This window comes from Acomys minous (genome assembly GCF_964271855.1).
Source record: "Acomys minous genome assembly, chromosome: 13".
NCBI lineage: Eukaryota > Metazoa > Chordata > Mammalia > Rodentia > Muridae > Acomys > Acomys minous.
Window position 1 is genome coordinate 57933935 of NC_140495.1, and position 14697 is coordinate 57948631.

Genomic DNA, 14697 nt, shown 5'->3' on the forward strand with positions numbered 1-14697 from the left:
AATAAAATGTGATGCTGGCAGAAGGCATATTGCTACGGCAGTAGTCAGAAACTAAGGGCACCGGCAGTTTTCCAAGTTAACCTTGACTGCTGTGACACTGATGCTCAAAGCGCTTTGGATTTTCTGTATTTATTTGGCCTTCGAGCCACACCTGAGTGTCTATTCTTATTTTCTTTTCCATAAAGCCAGGAAAAGAAAAGAAAGAAGAAAAAGGAGAAGAAAAAAAAGAGGGCCATCAAGTGTTTGAACTCACACTGTGAGAGCAACGCGGAGACTGGGGAAAGCGTTAGTTTTGCTTGATTTTGAAGAAGCACTGGATCAGAGAGAGGGAGCGCTAGCACCGCGCCACTGTCCCTGGCTGCCTCACCAACCAGGAGGCCTGAGGGCAGATAGCTGCAGCCCTTCACCTTGGAGTGAGACAGAGGGCCAGGCCCTGGCTGGTGAGGAAGGAGGGATTTAGGAAGGAGAGGAGAGAGGCCGAGGGTAGATTCAGTTCCTGTCTCCCTGTGTGACCACAGGAGGCCTCTGTCTCCTGCCCCCCCCCCCCCATTCCAGTCGGGACACCTACCGCCTCACCCCTTGCTGATTCTAAGATGTGTATCTGTTCACACTGTGACAGCTCTGAACTTTGGGTTCCATAGTTGCTAGGATAAGGTCTTCCTTGTGTCATTCATTGCTCCTCAGGTGGCTTTCGTCAGCCAGCATCCTTGAAATCAGTAGCATCTCAGACAGCTGCCTTGATGGTTGAGTGATTTCAGGTTTCATAGTTAGACTCAGGGAGAAACAGTGAGCTGCTGTCAGTCTGACACATGGCCACTACTGCGCCATCTTTCCAGCCAGAGACAGGCAGGTCTCTGAGCTGGAGGCCAGCCTGGTCTATACAGTGAGTTCCAGGACAGCCAGGGCTACACAGAGAAACCCTGTCTCAAAAATAAAACAAAAGAAACAAATACAAAGTAAATGAATACATAAATAGAAAAATGTATGGTTGGCTATTTCTATGAAGTTCTAGAACAGGCAAAAATAATTATTAGTGTTAAAGCAAGGGTGTGTTTCTGTGGTAGGGAATTGTTGACTAAAGAACAAGAAATCTTTCAAGGGCATAGTTTTGGATATTTCGGGCTGGTGAGATGGCTCAGTGGGTAAAGGTGCTTGCCACCAAGGCAGATGACCTGAGTTAGATATGGTGATGGCTATTTCTGCTTGTCACTGTGCCTGAATTAAATAAATTAAATTGACTAAACCCAAGCAACTGGGTACACCTGTGAGGGATTATTTTCTTCCTCTCTTCCTTTCTTTCTTTCTGTTTTTTGAGACAGGGTCTCTCTGTGTAGCCTTTAGCTATTCTGGACTCTCTTTGTAGACCAGGTTGGCGTTGAACTCACAGAGATTCGCCTGCCTCGGCCTCCCTAAGTCCTGGGATTAAAGGCGTGCGCCACCACATGCAACTTTTTGTTTTGTTTTGTTTTTCCAAGACAGGGTTTCTCTGGAGCCTTGGCTGTCCTGGACTCTCTTTGTAGACCAGGGTGGCCTCGAACTCACAGCGATCTTCCTGCCTCTGCCTCCTGAGTGCTGGGATTAAAGGTGTGCGTACCTGGCTTTTTGGAAGATCCAGTTTTAATCTGGATCTGAGGTGGGAAGATGTGCCTTTAATGTGGGCCACACGCAGCCTATACAAACAACACCCTCAGCAGAAGGTGAACTCCCACCTCCATTCCTTTTCTGCTTTTGATTAAAGAAATTAAGCCCACACTGTTTTTTAAATTTTTTAAAAGATTTATTATGCATAGTGTTCTGCCTGCATGTACACCTGCACACCAGAAGAGGGCACCAGATCTCACTGTAGATGGTTATGAACCACCATGTGGTTGCTGGGAATTGAACTCAGGACCTTTTGAAGAGTAGCCAGTGCCCTTAAACTTAGCTCCATCTCTCCTGCCCCTCTCACTGTCTTTTAACTAGTGTTAACTTTCTCTGTCAGAGATGCCAGCAAGACAACATTGATGTCCCTCAGGGTCCACCGATGGACTAAAACCAGATTCAAGGCAAAGCGGCTCCTGGAGGAGACCTGGACAGTACAACCCATGAGGTGTGCTGCACCACTGTGGAGCTCAATGAGTTTGCTAATTTGTTCAAGCAGAAGCTTGCAGGTGTGTGGGAATGGATGTTGAAGGCGAAGGACAATGCAGGAGGAACATAAAGTGCAAGCAAGCTTAGTTTATTGATGCAGAGTCTGGGTTTAATATGGAAGCCCATCCAGTTTGGGGTTTTGTTTTGTTTTTGAGCCTTTTCATTTTTTTCATCCAGTTTTTTTTTTTAAGATTTTATTTATTTATTATTATGTATACAGTGCTCTGCCTGAATGTACACCTGCAGGCCAGAAGAGGGCATCAGATCACATTGTGAGCCACCACGTGGTTGATGGGAATTGAACTTATGACCTCTGGAAGAGCAGTCAGTGCTCTTAATTGCTGAGCCATCTCTCCAGCCCCCAGTTTGTTTGTTTGTCTTTTTTTAACCTGAGAAAGGGTTGCTTGAATTGTTGGCTGAAGCATTTGTCCAAAGATGGCCTACTGAAAAGAAACCGGAGGTGCCTGAGATCCCTTGGCTTAGTGCTAATGAAGGGATTTTAAGGCTCAGGGAAGTTGCAATGCCAGAGTGGGTACACACTGTAAAAGCTTATCCTGCACAGTGGGCAGGCCCAGAAGATAGGCTCCTCCTGAATCCTGTAAGATGCAAAATGGTGAGAGGGGCCCCAGCACATGAGAAGGGCTTTGTTGTTGCCCCTTTTCTTGTGCAGACCTTAGGGTTGGGAGTGCTGATGCTCAGTTGGATGAATTAAATGCAGTGCCCCAAATTTGGGCCCCAAAGTAGCAAGGGCTGAGTTTCAGCACTGAATTGCCAAAGGCAAGGTGATTGTATTATCATGATACACAGCAGAGACAGTGTTCATAGTGGCCTAACCCACAGTGGGCAGCACAGGCCAGGTGAGCCTTAGGGCAGCATGACTGGTGAGGGCCTTTGGTGCTGTCTAGCCCAGCATGGTGTTTCCAGACATGAAATAGATGAGTAGCCTACTGGATTTTTGTTCGAGCTATATATATGGAAAAATTCTCAAACAAATGAAAGAAGATGCCATTGGATTGTGGCAAAAGGGAATCTTGGCTTGTATCAATTTCCAGACTTGAGCCAGACCCAGAACCTCTTGAAGTAGGGGATGGCAGGTAGCCCTGAGGACGGAGCTTGATGAAATACCCAAGAGTTTGACTGTTAGCCTTGCTTCAACCCTTCCCCAAAGGGACTGCAGCCTTTTACAAGGGCAGCTGTACAGTGGGGGAAAGGAAACAGACTTTCTGGGGTCAACCTGAGACTGGTTCTGAATCAACTCTTGATCCGAGAAACCCCAAGAAACACTGTGGCCCTCCAGTTAGAGTAGGGACTTATAGGGGTCAGGTGATCAATGGAGCTTTGGCTGAAGCCTACCTCACATTCGGCTCGGAGTGTCCGGAACCGTCTTACTTCCCCAATCCCAGACTGTGTAATTGGGATGGACAGACTTAGACGCTGGCAGGGTTCTCCCATTGGTTCTCTGACCTGTGGAGTGAGGGCTGTTATGGTTGGAGAGGCTAAATGGAAGCCCTTGGTGTTGCCTCTGCCAAAGAAAACAGCGAAATAAAAACAGTATCGTGTCCCTGGAGGAACTGCAGAAATTAGCGCCACCATCAAGGGCTTGAAAGACACGGGTGGTGATTCCCACCACCCCTCCCTTTACTCTGCTATCTGGCCAGTGCAGAAGACAGATGGGCCACAGAGAATGACAGCTGACTACTGAAAACTCAGCCAGGTAGTCACTCTGATTACAGCTCCTGTGCCCAATGCAGGTTGTTTTTTTTTGTTTTGTTTTGTTTTTTGTTTTGTTTATTTGTTTGTTTGTTTTTGAGACAGGGTTTCTCTGTGTAGCCTTGGCTGTCCTGGACTCACTTTGTAGACCAAGTTGGCCTCGAACTCACAGCAATCCACCTGCCTCCACCTCCCGAGTGCTGAGATTAAAGGCGTGTACCACCATGCCCGGCCCAATGCAGTGTCTTTACTCAAACAGATTAACCCATTTCCTGGGTTATTGGTCTAGCCAAACACCTTTTTCTTGGAACCTGTCCATAAGAACCACCAGAAGCAATTTGCTTACTGTTGGCAAGACCAGCAAATACTTTACAGTTTTACTTCAAGGATGCATTACCTCTGCAGTCCAGTGTCATAACTTATTTAGAAGGGATCTTGATCATCTGTCTCTTCCACAAAAAACAGCAGGGCACTGTAGTGATGGAGAGCAGGAGGTTTCAACCACTTTGGACTTGGACTTGTTGGGCAAACATGCACATTACAGGATGGAAAATAAATCCAACCAAGCTACAGGGGTCTTCTTCACTCAGTGACGTTCTCAGGGGCCCAGTGGTGAGGTTTCTTCTAAGGAAAAGAAGAAGTTATTCCACTTGGACCTTCTTGTTTCCAAGAAATAAGCACAGTGTTTGGTGAGCCTGTTTGGATCTTAGAGACAGCACATTCCTCACTTAGGCACGTGCGTTCCTCTGACCCATACACCAAGTGACTTGGAAAGCTGCTAGCTTTGAGTAGGGCCTGAAACAGGAGAGGCTCTTCAGCAGGTCCAGGCTGTTCTATCACTTGGACCATATGATACAGCAGACCAGATGGCACTTAACAGTGGCAGTGGCAGACAGGGCTGCTGTTTGGAGCCTTTGGCAGGCCCCTATAGGTGAATCACAGAAGAGACCTTCGGGATTTGGGGGCAAGGCTCGACCATCATCTGCTGACTGTTCTCCCTCTGAGAGACAGCCATTGGCCTGCTATTGGGCCTTAGTGGAAACCAAATGTTTGACAGTGGGCCACCCAATTGCCATGTGACCTGAGCTGCCATCATGAGCTGGGTGTTATCTGGTCCACCAAGTCATAAATTAGGATGTGCACAGCAGCAGTCCACTGTCAAATGGAAGTGGCCTATATGTGATCAGCCCGAGCAGGTCCTGAAGGCACGAGCAAGTTACATGAGGAAGTTGCCCGAATGCCTATGGTTTCTACTCTGGTCACTATGGTGTCTGCTGCCAAGTATGCACCTGAAGCCTCATAGGGTGTGCCGTATGATCAGCTGACTGAGAAAGAGAAGACTACAGCCTGGTTTACTATTGGTTCTGCATATTATACCAGAAGAGGACAGCTGCAGCATCACAGCCCTTTCTGGGACAACCCTGGCAGACACTGACAATGGAGAACCTTCACAGAGGGCAGAACTTCAGGCAGTACACATGGCAATACATTTTGTTTGGAAGGAAAAATGGCCAGATGTGCAATTGTTCACTGAACTGTTGTTCCAGTCCATGTATTGGCTGGATGGTCAGGGACTGGGGAAGAGCATGATTGGAAACTGGTGAGAAGGATGCCTGGGGAAGAAGTGTGTGGACAGATTTTTCAAGTGGGCGAAAGATGTGAAGATCCACGGGATGTGTCCCATAGCAGTGCTCATCAAAAGGTGACTTCCGCAGAGGCGCAGGATTCATTGATCAAGTGGATAGGCTCATCTGTTCTGTGGACGCTCAGCCTCTTTCCCCAGCCGTCCCTGTCTTTGCCCAGGGGGCCCACGGATGAGTGCCCATGGTGGGCACTGTATGTGGACTCTGTGACATGGACTGCCACTCACCAAGGCTGAACTGGCACAACTGGCACCATTCCCCAAGATGACCAGCCAGAGACCTACATTGGCCCAACTCCTCCCTGGAAAGGACAACACTTTGTCCTTACTGGAATAGATACTTACTCTGCTTATGTATTTGCCTGAACATAATGTTTCTGCCATAAACCACCATCTGTGGACTTACAGAATGGCTTATCTGCCATCATTGTCATCCGTGCAGTATTGTTTCTGACCAAGGAGCTCACTTGCCAGCAGAGAAGTGTGACTGTGGGGTCCCCTGTCTCACTGTGTTCCCACCATCTTGGCACAGCTGGCTTGATAGACACAGTGTTGAAGACACAGTAACATCACCACTTAGGTGGCAGCAGCCTGGGGGGCTGGGCAGGGTTCTCCAGAAGGCAGTATCCGACATGTGGTGCCGGTTCTCACATGGCCAGGAATCTAGGTGTGGAAAGGGGACTAAGTTCCGGTCACTATCACCCTAGTGACCCACTAGGAAAATCTTGGTTTCCTATTCCTGTGACCTTAAGTCCTGCTGGCCTAGTAGTTTTGGTTCCAGAGGTGGGAGTGTTCGTGCCAGGAGCCACAGTAAATGTTCAGTTGAACTAGAGGCTCAGAGTTACCCCTGGCCAGTTTGGACTTGTTTGCTGAAGAGAGAGTTTCTCTGTGTAACCTTTGCTGTCCTGGAACTTGATCTGTACACTAGGCTGGCCTCCAACTCAGAGAGACCTGCCTCTGCCTTCCGAGTGCTGGGATTAAAGGCGTGCTGCCCGGCCACTTTGGACTGCTGATGCCCTTAAGCCAGCAGGCTAGAGGTCTAACAGTGTTAGGAGGATGATTGGTCCAGATAGCCATAAGGATGTTGGATTGCTTCTTACATGTAGGAGAGAAAGGTGGTGTCTGGAGTGCAGGAGATCCTTTAGGGCATATGTTGGTGCTTCTGTGCCCAATGACAGTCCATGGGAAACTCCAGCACCCCAATCTAGGCAGGATGCCAAAGGGCACAGACCCACCAGAAACGAAGGAATGGGTCATTCCTCCAGAAAAAGAGCCAAAGACCTGCTGAGGTGCTTGCTGAAGGTGGGAAAATACAGAGTGGGCAGCGCAGGAAGGTAGTCATGAATACCTTATAAATACTACGTGCCTAAGGCCATGTGACCAGCTGCAGAAATGAAGATTATAGTTAACATGAGTATTTCTGTCACATTTTGTTAAAAATGTGTGTGTACAAATATTTGTGTTGTCTTTCCTCAATATCTTTAGCATTAAGAGATTATCAGTGGTTATCATACTTATGTTTGAGATACTAAAAGCCTATTCCTCAAAGGACATTGCTACCTATTCTAAAACACTAACACCAGCATTTCCCTTTTGGATACAAGGAAGGGGAGGGAGGGAGGGTGTGACGGAGCCACCATACCTGAATCTGGAAGATGAAAATTTGGTTCCATATTGGGCTGCGGGACTGGCTCTGTGGTTTATCCTGAGCTGTGAGCGCCCCAAGGCTCAGTGCAGTGCTAGCCTAGAGAGAGATTTTTTTTCTTAATTAAATCATTTGAAGTAGGAAGGCCCACTTTTCATCCCGCTCTTTTGCAGTAGGGAGATCCACCCTTCATCTGGGCCACACCTTCTTGGGCAGCCCATCCAAGAGCACAGAAGGAAGCTGGCTCTCTGCCCGCCCGCTCCTGTTGGCGAGACCATTCCTTCCTGCCATCAGCACCTACTTTTTCCAGTTTCCGACATAAACTGAAGAGCAGCTGAGACAGCCAGCCTTGTCTCCGGTCAGCTACCGGAGTCTTGGACCTGTTGACAGCCAGCCAATGCTGGACTAGCTGGACCACAGCCTGGGAGCCAGCCTAGTGCGTCTCCTTTATCTATAGATTCATTCTGTAAGTTTTGTTCCTGCAGAGAACGCAACTAATACAGCTCTCTGGGGCCTACATGGTGGAAGGAGAGAGTCCTGCAAGTTGTCCTCTCACTTCACATGTTGCCATGGTGCACCACACACACATACACACGCACATGCACACGCACATGCACACATACACACATGTACATGCACACACACACATGCACACAGGCATGCACGGTAATTTTTTACTTAGAAAATTCACTGATACTGTTCTACTCTCGCTTGAATATACGTCTTGTGTTTGTGTGCTGTGCGCTGTTTAACTTGATCTGCGTCTGTGCTCTGTGTCTCCTACATTGCACGTTAGTGAATGATGGCCCCTGACTTTCTGAGAACCCCTTCTGAGTCAGGCCTAGGCTGAGTGCCTGGCACGGACGGCTCATCTGTGTGCGGAGTGACTCAGGAGAAGGAGTTCATCGATGTTGTCCAGACACACAAGCCTCTTTGTGTGGTGAGAGAGGGGCTGGGGTGTCATGTCATTTTTGCAGTCAGTGGTGACACATTTTCTCCTCTGATCCACATGGGGATCCCCCACCCCCACCTCCCACCCTGCCACCAATTCTGGGCTGGAGCACTGCTGAACTTGCAAAACCAGTGTCTGCCCGCCTCTGGGTGATCTTGAGGAGCAGCCAAAATGGGAACAGCAAAACCGGAGTGGCCAAAACAAAGGCTGGTATTATGTCGCCTAAACTTAGTGGCTCTGCATTGTCAGGATGACAGAGAACACTTGTGCTCAGAAAAGAAACGGATCTAAAAAGGAGAAAATGCCCTCCCTCCCTCCCTCTCTGCCACATGGAATTCTTCTCATCCCCACACCAGTGGTTTCTTTTTATATTTGATTTATCATCTCGGTAGATGTTCACCCATCTTCAGCAGATGTTGCAGACGCATTCGCTACTTTAAAATCCTCAAATAAAATCAACTGCCTCTTTAAAGAGAAGTTTTATGACTTCTCTCCTGCACTTGTCAGACATCAAGAGGCATGATGCTCACAGGGAATGTTCCAGAAGGTGTATCTCTTTCTCTCTTGCCTGTCTATCAGCAGTATAATGTGGGTCGCTTTTAAAATAAATATTTTTATGTGTATGGGTGTTTTGCCTGCATGTCTGTCAATGTACCACATGCATGCAGTGCCTGTAGAGGCCAGAAGAGGCCGTCAGAACCCCTGCGAATGTAGTTACAGGTAGCCATATTTGCGTCCATATATATATTAGGGAACAGAACCCTGGTCCTTTGCAAGAGCAGAAAGTAGTTCTCTTAACCGCTGAGACATCTCTCCAGCTAATGTGAGTGACTTTTGTTTGTCATCTCTTTCCATCATTGAGCTCTTTTGTCCTTTCAAACATCCAGCTTGAGCAGCAGCAGTGAGAATGAATTTTGCTTTCTGGGCTTCTTCTCCCTCGCCCCTCCTTTTCGCTCCTTCCTCCTCCTCCTCTCCCCTCTCTCCTTTCTTCCTCTCCACTGTGTTGCCAAGGATAACCCCAAACTCCTGGAATCAACGGGCCTTCCTGCCTTGGCGCTCTGAGCAAACACCCCTCCCCGCAAGGCTGTGCATGTAAGTTTCCTGCGGAGCTTCACTGAGCTGTGTGTGGTTCCTGCACCAAACTCCCTGCTGCGGATGTGTAGTCAGTAGAGTGATGCTGCCTTTCCCAGTGCTTCCAGACATCTCCAGCACTGCCTTCGCCGCCGTGCCCAGTGTGCCCACATCTCTCCTTCCTCCTAGCTCAGACAGCTACCAATCCACTTTGTGTCCTGTGGATTGGCCTATTCTGGGCATTTCATTCATGCAATCTATAAGCTTTTATGAATGGGCTCTTTCACGTGTTCATCTGTGTTGTAGCATCTGTCAGTGTTTCGCTCCTTTTTCATTACTGAACAACATTTCATTTTGTGGCTGATACACGGAAGAAAAGTCTTTGTTAGATCCAGCTTTACAGTGCTGTTCAGATCCCATATTTAACTTAAAAATATTTGTGGCGCACACCTTTAATCCCAGCACTCGGGAGGCAGAGGCAGGTGGGACTCTGAATTCGAAGCCACCCTGGTCTACAAAGAGAGTTCCAGGATAGCCAGGGCTGTTACACAAAGAAACCAAATAAAATAAAAATAATTTTTAAAAATGTATGTATGTAGTAGTTACTTTCCTATAGCTGTAATAAAAACTTCACAACCAAGACAACTTAATAGAAGAAAAACTTCATTTGGGATTACAGTTCCAGGGAGTGAGAGTCTGTCATGGCTGGGCACCGTAGCACGTGCCTTTAATCTCAGCACTCAGAGGCAGGTGGATCTCTGTGAGTTTGAAGCCAGCTTGGTTTACCTGGCAAATTCCAGGACAGCAAGCGTTACATCATAGAGTGACCCTTCCTCAGAAAAGTAATGAATCCATCATGGCTGGAAGCATGGCAGCAGACAGCAGGCACGGTGTAAGAGCAGGAGCCTGACAGCGCACATTCTTACAGCCAACAGGGCGCAGAGGAAGCACACCGTAGAGAAGGCTGCGCTGAGTGCTTCCAGGGGCACATCTCCTCCAGCAGGCTGCACCTCCGAAACCTCCCCAGACCGCACCACCAGCGGGGACCAAACCTTCGAACGCAGGAGCCCACGAGGGATGTTCCTCATTCAAATCACCACAGTGTATGTATGCACGCTGTGCGTCTGCGCACATGTGAGTGTAGCACAGTGTATGTATGCACGCTGTGTGTCTGTGCACATGTGAGTGCAGCACAGTGTATGTATGCACACTGTGTGTCTGTGCACATGTGAGTGCAGTATAGTATATGTATGCACACTGTGTGTCTGCGCACATGTGAGTGCAGCACAGTGTATGTATGCACACTGTGTGTTTGTGCACATGTGAGTGCAGGTGCTCAAGAGTCCAGAAGAGAGTGGGGACCCTGACACAGGCAGTTGTAAGCTTCCCAGTATAGTTCATGCTGGAAACCAAACGTGGTGAGGTGTCTGTGTCCCTGTTTCTGTCTCTCTTCATAGTTTATTTTCTTTTATTTTTTGAGATAGGGTCTTACTCTTTTCCCGGGCTACACTGGAATCCACCGACTGGTCTGGGTGACTTCAGTCTCACTAAGTCCGTGCTTAACCCTCCTGAGTGATGACGGTATGGACAGGAGACCCTTCGAGCCCTTTATTTTCCTTTGATGGTCTATTTTCTTTCTTTTCTTTTTTTTTTTAATGGTTTTTCTTTCTTTTGTGCTGCTGGGCATGGAACCCAGGCCTCTCTCATGCTAAGCAAGTGCTCTACCGTAGAACCACATTTCCAGTTGTAGTTGGGTTACATGAAAACCTCATTGTCTGTCATTTTTTCCTGTCAGCTTCCTTCATATAGTCTATAGAGTTCTTTCTAGACACCTATAATTAGTATTTATAGTTGTTGCAGAGTCTTTAGCTGACAAAATCTGTATGTACTCATCACGTACAGTCTGTCACTTTGCGTGGCTGCATTACATATTGGCCAGATGTGATAACTAACGTAAGCATTGTTAATCACTGTCATCCCGAGACAGCTTCAGCCATCAGTTTGACACAGACATGGTTATCTGAAGGAGCCTCAGTGTGGGTATTGTCTCCATCAGACTGCCTGCGGGCGTGTCTGGGGGGGCAGGTGGTGCTGAGGTGTGTAAAAAAGCTAGCTGAGCCAGGCAAGGTGGCGCATGCCTGTAATTCCAGCACTGGGGAGGCAGAAGCAGGCAGGTCTCTGTGAGTTCCAGGACTGCCAGGACTACACAGACAAATCCTCTCTCTCTCTCAAAAAAAGAAAAAGAAAGAAAGAAAGCTATCTGAACAGATGCTAGGGAACAAGCCAGAAAGCAGAATCCTCTGTGTTTTTGCTTCAGTGCCTGCCCTGACTCCTTTAATGAAAGTAGGAATTGCCTGGGCCCCATACCTTTAATCCCAGCATTAGGGAGGCAGAGGCAGGCGGATCGTTGTGAGTTCAAGGCCAGCCTAGTTTACAGAGGGAGTCCAGGACAGTCAAGGCGGACACAGAGAAACCATATCTCAAAAAACCAAAAACAAACAAAACAACAACAACAACAACAAAAGTAGGAATTGAAATAAATCCTTTCTTCCTCAAATTGCTTTTGGTCATTGTGCTAACAAGCTGTTTTGTTTTGTTTTTTAAATCAACTTGACACAGCCATAATCATCTGAGAAGGGGAAACTTTATCTGCCTCCATTAGATGGGGCTGTAGGCAAGCTTGTAGGGCATTTTCTTTTCTTTTTTGTTGTTTGTCTTGTTTTTTCATTTTGGTTTTGGTTTTGGAGGCAGGGTTTCTCTGTGTATAGCTTTGGCAGTCCTGGACTGACTGTGTAGACCAGGCTGGCCTCACTGACACCCCCTGCCTCTGTATGCACCACCGTGCTCTGCCTGGCATTTTCTTCATTAATCCTAGCCCATTGAGTGTGGGTCCATTTCTAGGATGGCAGTCCTGGGTTCTCTAAGAATAGAGGCTGAGCAAGCCACGAGGAGCAAGGCAGTGAGCAGCACCTCCATGGCCACGGCCTTAGCTCTGCCTCCAGGTCCTTCTCTGACGCATTTGATGGTAAACAGTGATGGGGAAGTGTAGGCCAGTTAAACCTTTTCTTCTCCAATTTGTTTTTAGTTGTGGAGAACACTTTTTTTTCTTGTTTTGTTTTGTTTTGAGACAGGGTTTCTCTGTGTAGCCCTGGCTGTCCTGGAACTCACTTTGTAGACCAGGCTGACCTTGAACTTAGACATCTGCCTGCTTCTGCCTCCCTTGTGCTGTGGTTAAAGGCATGCGCCACCCCCCAGCCCCGTACCCGTCGCTGGGAACACATATCTATTTCCAGCAATTTTTAAACATACCATGCATTGTTGCTAACTATAGTCATTGTCATATGGTACATTTCTTTGTACATTTTTAATGTGTATTCAGTGTTTGTGAGCACCTCAGAGGCAGAGGACAGCTGTGGGAGGCGCTTCTCTCCAGTCAGCAGCCCTGGGATGCAGCCCTCAGCTGCACATCCTCATCCTGGCTCCTCTGATAGACTTCTTGGGTGTATTCATTCCAACAGCACCTCTGTGTCCTTTTGACCAGCATCTCTGTTACAGTTTCTTGACGACAGGCTCTAATACTGCATATGACATCTGTCTTTGTCTCCCATACTAAATTTAGACTGCAAGTGTATTCTGTCTGGTGTCAGCAGAGCTCTTACTCAGTTACTATTTGCATGGAACATCTTTTTCCATCCTTAACTTTTCAACCTTTTTTTGCTTTTGAACTCAGTGCGAGTCTATTAAAGACATCATGTACTTGGGTTGCAGAGATTTTTTTAAATTTAATTTTGCTGTACTAGGCACTGAATCTAGGCCCTCGGGCCTATGGCAAGTGCACCCTTATGACTTCATTCTCAGCCTGGATCGTAATTACTGAGTTCATTTTGCTGATCTCCCTTTTGTTTGGTTGTTGTTGCTACTGAACACTCATTTTACAGCACTGCCTGGTCTGGAACTCTCTGTGTAAGTTACTAAATAACTCACTATGTAAGTTCAGATAGTGTTGAACTTATGGGAATCCTCCTGCCTCTGAGATACATGCTGGGATTACAAGTGTGTATCATCAGGCATGGCTGCCAGTCTCAACCTTTTGACTGAAGAATTTAATCTAGGGCTATTGAGATGGCTCAGTGGGTAAAGACATTTAATGCTAAGCCGTTCACCTGGGTTTGACTTCTGGGCCACACGTGGTGGTAGGAGAACCCCTGAAAATTGCTCTCTGTGTCCTGTAGCACACACCCATCTGTAGAAAGATAGACACACAATAAGTATATGTAATTTTGAAAATATTTTATTTATATTTAATTATTGGCAAGGAAGAGTTTCTGAAAATCTGCCCCTGATTTTTCTTTCTTTCTTTCTTTCCTTTTTTCTTTTCTCCCCCCCCCCCCCCCCCCCGAGACAGGGTTTCTCTTTGTAGTCCTGGCTGTCCTGGAACTCTCTTTGTAGACCAGGCTGGCCTTGAACTCACAGAAATTTGCCTGCCCCTGCCTCCCTAGTGCTGGGATTAACGGTGTGCACCACCATGCCAGGCTCTTTCCCCTAATATATATATATGTACACACACACACACACACATATATGTGTGTGTATGCTTTTCTTATGGACTATATCTTCATATATTATATGATTATCAGTGTAGCTACATAATGATTAGTTTGTGTAACTGTCTTTAAATCATGCAGGGGGAAAGATTTACAAGCCAGAATACAAAATGTATTTACCTATAAGCAGCATGTGGTTCACTCAGTCTTCTTTGGATTAATGTCATTTTAGGGAACCATGTTTAGTTTCTCAGCCCCACTGCATGGCTGTGCTTCAGTGGCCCCCAGACACATCCGCCTGGTCCCCCTGAAATAAAGTCTGGGGGTCTGGAGAGTTGGCTCGGTGATTAAGAGCACTTGTTGTTCTTCCTGAGGACCCAGGTTCAAGTCCCAGCACCCACATGGTGGCTCACACTTGTATATAACTCTAGTCCCAGGGAATTCAGTGTCCTCTTCTGACTTCCAAGGGTACCAGACACACATGTAGTGCACACAGATATGTAGGCAAAACATCCATACACATAAAATAATATAATAAATCTAGAACATTCATTCTTTCTTTGTTTACAAATCTGGAGCTGAGGACAAAGCTCATTGGGTAGACTGTTTGCCTAGAATGCACAGGGCCTGGCATATTAGTTATTTTTCTTTTTTTAACAACATTTATTTATTAATTGTATATGAGTACGTTATCTGCAGAAGAAGGCATCAGATTACAGTACAGATGGTTGTGAGCTATCATGTGGTTGTTGGGAATTGAACTCATGACCTCTGGAAGTGCAGGTGCTGGAGAGATGGCTCAGTGGTATTAGTTATTTTTCATGCTGCAATAAAGCACCGTGACGAGCCTTTATTTGGAGCTTATGGTCCTGGAGGGTTAGAGTCCATGATGGTGGATGCAGGTGACAGGCGCCAGGAGAAGCAGCTGCGAACTCAACAGAACTAATGCAAAATGGCCAGAGTCTCTTGAAACCTCACAGCTCTCCTGCAGGGACATGCTCCC

At 47.0% G+C, this 14697-nt stretch overlaps 1 protein-coding gene across 1 annotated transcript in view; it reads left to right on the plus strand.

The window, feature by feature from the left end:
- Positions 1-14697, plus strand: part of FAM178B (family with sequence similarity 178 member B) — a 138888-nt gene that overhangs the window by 5738 nt on the left and 118453 nt on the right. The window contains exon 5 of the mRNA XM_084753640.1: positions 10079-10253. The gene's annotated coding sequence lies outside the window, so the exon portion shown is untranslated. The remainder of the gene's footprint in view (positions 1-10078; positions 10254-14697) is intronic.